General features: G+C 38.6%; 1 long non-coding RNA gene across 1 annotated transcript; it reads right to left on the bottom strand.

The window, feature by feature from the left end:
* Positions 1 to 2,980: 2,980 nt before the first annotated feature.
* Positions 2,981 to 8,331, bottom strand: LOC114549857 (uncharacterized). The gene is made up of 4 exons (XR_003691597.1): positions 8,127 to 8,331; positions 7,113 to 7,258; positions 5,142 to 5,216; positions 2,981 to 3,236 (listed from the first exon to the last, which is right to left on the bottom strand). It is a non-coding gene; the product is annotated as an uncharacterized LOC114549857 (long non-coding RNA).
* Positions 8,332 to 9,685: the final 1,354 nt, after the last annotated feature.

Genomic DNA, 9,685 nt, shown 5'->3' with positions numbered 1-9,685 from the left:
CAGTCCAGGATCAATGACAAAGTTGTTTGCCCTGGATTAACATTTTAACCAACCAATCAGTGGCACGTTTTGCTTGTGATGTCATTAATAGTGCGACGTGATGGCAAATTCAAAAAAGAAAAAAAATGTCTGCCAGTTTCACTATCGTAACGGCCGCCCGTTTCAGAGCTGCCGCCGATGCTTCACTATCATGCTTAAAAGGTAAGATTTAGCCTACTTCCAAGAGTTTGAACATCTTCAAAACATTATAGAGTTGATGTGTAGCTAGGCTAAACAAGTTAATAAGATAACTAGCATGACCAGCTAGTGTGCTAGCAGTTATTAAATTGGAAAGGGCTGAGCTACCAAGTGTGATATTGATAAGAAATAAAATATCACTGTCCAGTTCTATCTCTTAACAAGATGGAATGTCTGTCATTAGGCTAACCACTTTAATCCTATGAAAACACGCTACCTAGCATGACCAGCTAGTGTGCTAGCAGACTTATGGTGGTATGAACTAGCCTAAAGGTAGCTTACTACTAAAATGTTCCTGCTAAGCCTGTGTGAGTCTGTAGACGTTTTTTGCATAATTAACATTACAGACAAAACACCTTAGCAATGTGTGTTTTAATCAAAGTTGATAGCATTAGCAACTTATATGTGCAATGCTACAATTAGCTGCAAGTGATTAAGTGTTGATCCTGGACCACTACAACATCACATACATCCTGGACTGTTGTTTGTTTGTCCTGGACAATCAGTCAGTTATTCTGTGCTGCCATTAAGTGTTGATCCAGGACCACCACAGAGTGACATTTATCCTGGACTGTTGTTAAGTGGTAGTCCAGGACAATCGCAGCATTACAGCTACAGAGTAATTATGTTATTAAATCATAACTCCTGCATTATGCGATCTATAGCCCTGTTATTCAAGGTCACCTAAGGCTAATCTATCAGGGCACTTGGCTTACGTTTTGGTTTGGTTTCAAATGCCCAGTTAGGTTAACTTTAGCTGCTGAGTTATTTATTAACTCTATAATGGAAAGTATTGTAAGTAAAGTCTGTCGAGGTAAAACCATGTGCTCTTTTCTTTCAGAAATGGAGGATATTTAAAAAGCGGTCATCAATGAAGAAAAAAGAATGTGGATCCAAGAAAGCCGAACTTGATGTTTTTGTGATGCCACATCAGCAAGGTTCACAGTATTCAAATGGAAAACTGCAAAACCTGGACTCTTATTTTAACCTGCTGCTGCATTTTACCTTGACCTCAATTGCTGTCTTCCAGGAACATCACCCTTTGGAGTACATGACAATAAAGTACTTGAACTTGATTAGACAGTCTTCTTGTGTGTATTAATTGGCACATAGATGATAATGGATGAAATGATAAAAAAAAAACTCAGAATGTTTATTAAATGTTTTTATTTATAAACTAAAACTGTAATTGGTCCAATTTCCCGATTAGACACTAAGTGTCCACAATCCACATCATAAACTGTTGTTCTCCAACATCTTCAACGGAGGTTGTCTGTGGAAAAAACACAGCAAAATTAGTTGGAACCTCATCTGAAATTTACAAGTCCTCGAATAGAGTCTTGAGAGAGGAAAATTGTGAGGTCTGCACGTTCCCACAAGGTAATCTAATAATAAAAAAAAATAAAAGGATATCTTTAAGAATATATACTTTGAAATGCACTAATGGTTAATTACACTTTATTACGTAACCTTTCACACTTACCAGACATCCAGACAATCTATGTTTTCTGAAACATAGATTTGAGTGATTACAATAAGGTGTGGTCAAGATAAGAATGAATGTCACTTTGTGTCGGTCCAGGATGAATGTGATGCTGTAGTGGTCCTGGATCAACACTTAATGACAGCACAGAATAACTGATTGTCCAGGACAAACAATAAACAACAGTCCAGGATGTATGTGATGTTGTAGTGGTCCAGGATCAACACTTAATCACTTGCAGCTAATTGTAGCATTGCACATATAAGTTGCTAATGCTATCAACTTCGATTAAAACACATTGCAAAAAACGTCTACAGACTCACACAGGCTTAGCATGAACATTTTAGTAGTAAGCTACCTTTAGGCTAGTTCATACCACCATAAGTCTGCTAGCACACTAGCTGGTCATGCTAGGTAGTGTGTTTTCATAGGATTAAAGTGGTTAGCCTAATGACAGACATTCCATCTTGTTAAGAGATAGAACTGGACAGTGATATTTTATTTCTTATCAATATCACACTTGGTAGCTCAGCCCTTTCCAATTGAATTACTGCTAGCACACTAGCTGGTCATGCTAGTTATCTGTATTAGCTTGTTTAGTCTACACGTTAGCTCTTTAGGCTAGCTAGATCATACCACCACAAGTCTGCTAGCACACTAGCTGGTCATGCTAGTTATCTGTATTAGCTTGTTTAGTCTACACGTTACCTCTTTAGGCTAGCTAGTTCATACCACCATAAGTCTGTTAGCACACTAGCTGGTCATGCTAGGTAGCGTGTTTTCATAGGATTAAAGTGATTAGCCTAATGACTGACATTCCATCTTGTTAAGAGATAGAACTGGACCGTGATATTTTATTTCTTATCAATATCACATTTGGTAGCTCAGCCCTTTCCAATTGAATAACTGCTAGCACACTAGCTGGTCATGCTAGTTATCTTATTAACTTGTTTAGCCTAGCTACACATCAACTCTATAATGTTTTGAAGACGTTCAAACTCTTGGAAGTAGGCTAAATCTTACCTTTTAAGCACGATAGTGAAGCATCGGCGGCAGCTCTGGAACGGGCGGCCATTACGATAGTGAAACTGGCAGACGTTTTTTTTCTTTTTTGAATTTGCCATCACGTCGCACTATTAATGACATCACAAGCAAAATGTGCCACTGATTGGTTGGTTATAATGTTAATCCAGGGCAAACAACTTTGTCATTGATCCTGGACTGTTAATTACTTGGTGATATCAGATTGTGCTATTTAAAACCTCCTCTGTAGGAGTTCATGTTACAACATGTAGATTTATCTTCAACACAAGATTCGTCCAAACTTTCTCAGGAAATAAGAAGTGAAGTAGAAACATTATACTTAACTTTACAGAGCCAGAAACTAACCCTGAAGAGACCAGAGACTAACGTGTTGGTAAAGTATCAAACAGCAACGTACAGTTTCTTCAAACAGTCCAAAGAGTTGACAGAGAAGAACTCAGGTGAGTTGTTTCCTGTTGAGTCACAGCCCCACCTGTCAGGAAGCAGATTTTCACAATAAGAGCTTTGTTCTCTGTGTAACTGTGGTTGTCAGTGTGTATTTATTCTTCCTTTGTCCTGTGAATGCAACACGACTAACTTTCCATACACGTCTGTGGACGTTACACACACACACACACACACTGTGCTGTTAGATCGCAAACGGAGAGACTTTTGTTTTGAGAAAAAGAAACTTTTATTTTGAAAAAGGAAGTTGAGACTTTCCAGTCCTCATGCCAGAAATCAGGAAGTGCAAAGTTATTTTCAAGCACATGCAGTGAGAGGCTGTGAAGCATATGTTGTGAGCTGCTGTTGAAAATAGATGAAGTGGGAAAGGACTTTACTTGCTGGGCATTTCCTGGGATGCTACTGGTGAGATAGCCTAATGGTTTGATGTTGATATTTGTCAAAAGTTTAATGTTAAATGCAAATGTTGATGGTGAAATTGCTAAAGTTAATGTAGTCAATTTCCAAATGCCTTGCACTCATGTTAGTTCATGTGACAGTGTGATAGTGGGAGCATGGGAGTAATGCCATGGTAATGACTTGATAATGTTCTTTGAAGTAATGTTGCTTATTGAAGTTAATGTAAGGTTAAGGAGAACTTTATATTTGTTTGTATATTTGATAGTAGGCAGTTTTAAGTAATTTCTGTATTTTGTGTTTTGTTTTCTCTTTTCTTGTAAAGGTTTTCAACCTAACCAAATGTAAAACTTCTGATTATTTGCCTAATTGAACATGGAAAACTGTCTAAATAAAGCAAAGAAGGAAGATTAAAGAAGAAATCATTTGAGTTGATTCCATTTAACCCTGGTGATGGCCAAGGCCTTTTTCAAGTTTGGGCAGAAGTAAAGTAAAACCCCCTGTGAACTTGACACACACACACACACACACACACACACACACACACACACACACACACACACACACACACACACACACACACAAACCAGAAGATGTTTTATTAAATTAAAGTATATTGGCCTTTACTGTATACCATTGTGATGTATGGTGCTCAGTAAATGTTAGACAGTGTGAGAAGTGTGACAACTTACCCCTCTCTCCCCTATACAATATTATTGACTTTGGATCTAGCTAGCATAGCGTTAGCTTTCTGGCTCGTAGCTGAGCTGAAGGGTTCTACGAGCTGAGCGGACTATAAATATCTCCTGTTGCTAAGGGAGACAAGTTGTATTTAATACCCTATTTACATGTACACGTACGTGTGTGTGTGTGTGTGTGTGTGTGTGTGTGTGTGTGTGTGTGTTTGCGTGTGTGTGTGTGTGTGTGTGTGTGTGTGTGTGTGTGTGTGTGTGTGTGCATGTGCACAAGTGCATTAACGTTTATACCCTGTTTACATTGTCTCCATTTACACGCTTTTTATCTCTCTGCTCATCGTGCTCTGTCATTCATTATCTTTCTGGGAGAACAGGAAAATTGAAAAGACTCCAGGACTAATGTCATCTTTCTGTCCTCTAACGGAGACAAGCAGTGGCGGTTTTTGGTACGGGCAAACCAGGCAGCCGCCCGGGGCGTGATTTTTTTCATGTCACATGGGGGGGCGGCACGAGAACTTTAAAAATAAAAATAAAAATCCTCTGCGCCGCAAAGTGTTTTTCTGTTTTCTATCATTTTCAGCCTTCATTTAGATTTACAGCTGTAAAGTTTCCTGACTGCAGCCTCACGGTTGTGACAGACAGAAGTATAAACACCTGGCAAAGTTTCTATATCTCCTTTGTAGGAGTTCATGTTACAACATGTAGGTTTATCTTCAACACAAGAGTCGTCCAAACTTTCTCAGGAAATAAGAAGTGAAGTAGAAACATTATATTTAACTTTACAGAGCCAGAAACTAACCCTGAAGAGACCAAAGGTGAGTTGTTTTCAAACAGCAACTCACAGTTTCTTCAAACAGTCCAAAGAGTTGACAGAGAAGAACTCAGGTGAGTTGTTTCCTGATGAGTCACAGCCCCACCTGTCAGGAAGCAGATTTTCACAATAAGTGTGTAAATGTTCTCTCTGTAACTGTGGTTGTCAGTGTGTATTTATTCTTCCTTTGTCCTGTGAATGCAACACAACTAACTTTCCACACATCTGTGGAGGTTACACACACACACACACACACACACCAGATGATGAAGAGTTTAAATTAAAGTATATTTTAAACGTTACAGAAGAGTTAAATTACTACTACTATTCAACAGTCTACAACTGTGTAATAAGATAAGATATGAAAATATCATGAATACAACATGTGTTCCTAAGATTTCCTTCTTTAATTTGACATGTACAGTACAGGCCAAAAGTTTGGACACACCTTCTCATTCAATGCGTTTCCTTTATTTTCAAGACTATTTACATTGTAGATTCTCACTGAAGGCATCAAAACTGTGAATGAACACATATGGAATTATGTACTTAACAAAAAGGTGTGAAATAACTGAAAACATGTCTTATATTTTAGATTCCTCAAAGTAGACACCCTTTGCTTTTTTGATAGCGCTGCAAACCCTTGGTGTTCTCTCAATGAGCTTCATGAGGTAGTCACCTGAAATGGTTTTCACTTCACAGGTGTGCCTTGTCAGGGTTAATTTGTGGAATTGGTTCCCTTATTAATGGGGTTGGGACCATCAGTTGTGTTGTGTAGAAGTCAGGTTGATACACAGCCGACAGCCCTATTGGACAACTGTTAAAATTCATATTATGGCAAGAACTAATCAGCTAATTAAAGAGAAACGAGTGGCCAACATTACTTTAACAAATGAAGGTCAGTCAGTCCGGAAAATTGAGAAAAATTTGAATGTGTCCCCAAGTGTAGTCGCAAAAACCATCAAGCGCTACAATGAAACTGGCTCACATGAGGATCGCCCAAGGAAAGGAAGACCAAGAGTCCTCTGCTGCTGAGGATAAGTTCATCAGAGTCACCAGCCTCAGAAATCACAAGTTAACAGCTGCTCAGATTAGAGACCAGATGAATGCCACACAAATTTCTAGCAAAGTTACCCAAGCGGCTCAAATAAAAGAAAAAAGCAATTAACACATGTTTTTGGCAGTAGCAGGACCTTCACCAGCTCGTGGCCGATGACAGTGGTGTCGGTCTCGGCAGCAGTGGCATATGCACAGTGAGGAGACTTTAGGAGGAGAGGGACAGAGATGAGGGAGTGAGGCTACAACCTGCGGTAAGCACAACTCCCCTTAAAACACTTTGGCCCTTGATAAAACTGAGTGGTGGACAAACTGTTGATGATAACACTACAACAATAAAAAGTAGGCATGCTTTACTGTATGATTGCATTAGTAGCCTATATAAACGTTGCACATCATGCAAACTTTCTTAACGAGAATTGTAGCTTTTATATCTGCATTGACAGAAAAAAACCTATGATAAACCTCTTCAAATTAATGAAATGAGCTATATATATATATATATATATATATATATATATATATATATATAGCTTGTTTTATGATTTTTTTAGGAGTATACAGTTTTAGTGTAGTAATGAATGGCACTTTTTTGAAGTATCTAATGTGTCAACTCTCACTGATTCTCGCTTACTCATTACATGGTATACATATTCAGGGGAGGGCAAGGATGGGTACAGCTTTACCAATACTAGTTAAACAGTTGTACAGTTATATTCTCAACTTGTATATATATTAAATTATTTGTTCTTATATTCTATCCTATTATTATTTCATGTGTATCTATGTATCTATCTATTTATTTATTTATTTATTTGTGATCTTATGTGGTGGGCCGGTCTGGGCCAAAATGCCAGGGCTGATTTCTGGTCCCAGTCCGTCCCTGTCGTTCACTGTGGCTCAAGCAGAGAGGGGCTTTTCCAAAATAAAGATGATCAAGTCATACCTGAGGTCACCATGTCCCAGGAACGGATCACTGGCCTCGCCGTCATCAATATCAATCACTCAATAGGGGAGCAGATTTCATACGATGACATCATTGATGATTTTGCATCAAGGAAGGCCAGAAAGTCATTCAATATAGAACCGCCCCTGCATCCAATGAGACTCCATTATGACAATCAATCACACCTTTCTTTCCTGTGTAGACTGTAAAATAATGACATGAATACACTTCTCCAGTAACAGAGGCATTTAAGTCACTACATTTTATTCTGAAAGCTTCCAGAGGAAACAGTAGAGTCCTGTTGTGTCTGACTTTACGCTGGTGGAGACAACAGTTTATTTTTTGACAGCAGGAGAAAGGCTCGGACCCCTCCCCCCCCATCGTCAAACTTAGTCTTCATTTAGATCTCAACTACACAACTGTAAAGTTTTCTGACTGCAGCTTCATGTTTGGGACAGACAGACGTATAAACACCTGGCAAAGTATTTAAAACCTCCTCTCTAGTAGTTCATGTTACAACATGTAGATTTATCTTCAACACAAGGAATTTTCCACACGTCGAGTTCCAACATGTTTTAAATGTGATGAACAAACTTTATCATTAAACAGACTCAATGACGCAGTGGAAGAACTCCAAACTATTAATCCTACACAGTGAAAATACTCAGTCCAACATCCTGCTCTGTTACTAAATGTACTTGATGTAGAAGTAGCAGTGAGAGAGATGATTCTCTGGAACATTACATCATGTTTTACTGCTGATTAATACTTTGTGTGTTAACAGTGGATGTGCGAATAACACGCTGTCAGATAAATGGAGGACAATAACAAGTACAGGCTTTCTTTCTGAGATTAAAGCAAATATTCAGACATGTTACTGCAGTAAAAGTACTGACAGCACAGAGTGAAGTTACAGCAGCTGGCTGAGCAGACAACTAACATGGAGAGAAAACAGACAGACTCTCTGCTCCCTGAACTCAACACAATATGAAAATGAAAAAGTGAAATACTTACATACTTGACTGCTCTGATTGGAGGGTTTCTCACGCTGCAGCTCCACCTGGAAGACCTCTGGGACACAGAGACATCTTATCGTGTGTCGACTGAAACCTTTGTCTCTGATAGCAAAACAACAAACCTGTTTCAGCTTGATCAGGAGGAAGAGGAGGAGGAGACACAAAGAATCCTGTGGAGCCAAAAAACACTCTGACAACAGAGATCAGAGGAGCAGTAACACTTTATAACAACCAGCAGTGAGAAACGGGAAATTAAACTTCAGGTAAAAGTTATTTTAACTGTTAACAAATAAGCTGATGTATTATAATTGTACTGGTTATTGGTAATGTTGTCATTTCTTATTTTAGAGAGAAATACCAAAATAAAGAACAATCAAACTAAGCCCCCAGTTTTGTGTTCATCTCTGAGCTGGTGGTGATGTCATGGCGCTCTCTGGTGGACATCAGCAGGAACTACAAGCAGAGCGCCACCAAACATTCCACATTCACACATTACAGTTTTTTCCAACTGCTTACACACAAAATATTTTCATGTCACACAATGTTTGAAACCCTCAGTTCACTCAGTTTTCAATTGCTTAAAACACTTTTTTCAAAACAATACACACAATTCTCTACCTAAGACAAAAATCTAACAAGAAGTGACTTGCTAAAATTGAGGAAATAAATTGGAGAAGGGCTTGGCTTCTACCATATAAGTGTGTGTGTCTGTGTGTGTGTGTATATGTGTGTGTGTGTGTGTGTGTGTGTGTGTGTGTGTCTGTGTGTATGTGTGTGTGTGTGTGTCTATGGGTCTGTGTGTGTATATGTGTGTCTGTGTGTGTCTGTATGTGTGTGTACTGAGACTCTGAGGACCAATCAGACAGGATTTTGAGTTATTGTATCTAGTGCTATTTACAACAGTAGATGCACGTTACAGGAGATAAAGTCACTGTGTTTCTATGTTCAGCAACTGTTCAGACATCTTTATCATTATCATCATCATCATCATCATCATCATCATCTTCATCATCACCATCGTCATCTTCATCATCTTCATCATCATCATCATCACCATCGTCATCTTCATCATCATCATCATCATCATCATCATCATCATCACCATCATCTTCATCTTCATCATCATCATCATCATCATCATCATCATCATCATCACCATCGTCATCCTCATCATCATCGTCATCATAATAAATATTACATTTAGAGTTTTTTGAACAGTAGTAGGTTACTAATTCCTTCCGTGTGACCAACCCAGTATCACGCCTAACCGTGTAATACTGGTCCACTGGGTTTGCCTCGCCGAGGCGTGAACATTACACGCATTATGAAGGTACTATACCAGCAGGGGGCGATACTTTCCACTCTTTCTAATTACATATTTTCACAGTCTTATACTTCTTCAGTTTAACAATAAACTAGACTTTCTTGACTTGCGAAATTATCTATTAAACTGATGAATATCACATGTGTCATTCATGGCTCAAATCAAACGGGATCAATAATGAATTTGTCTTTCCCCGTTCACTACCGTTCATATTTTTTTAAAAGATGGACCGG

Source organism: Perca flavescens, chromosome 3 (genome assembly GCF_004354835.1).
Source record: "Perca flavescens isolate YP-PL-M2 chromosome 3, PFLA_1.0, whole genome shotgun sequence".
Taxonomy (NCBI): domain Eukaryota; kingdom Metazoa; phylum Chordata; class Actinopteri; order Perciformes; family Percidae; genus Perca; species Perca flavescens.
The sequence above is the reverse complement of the archived record's forward strand: the minus strand, read 5'-3'. Positions and strand labels throughout refer to the sequence as shown.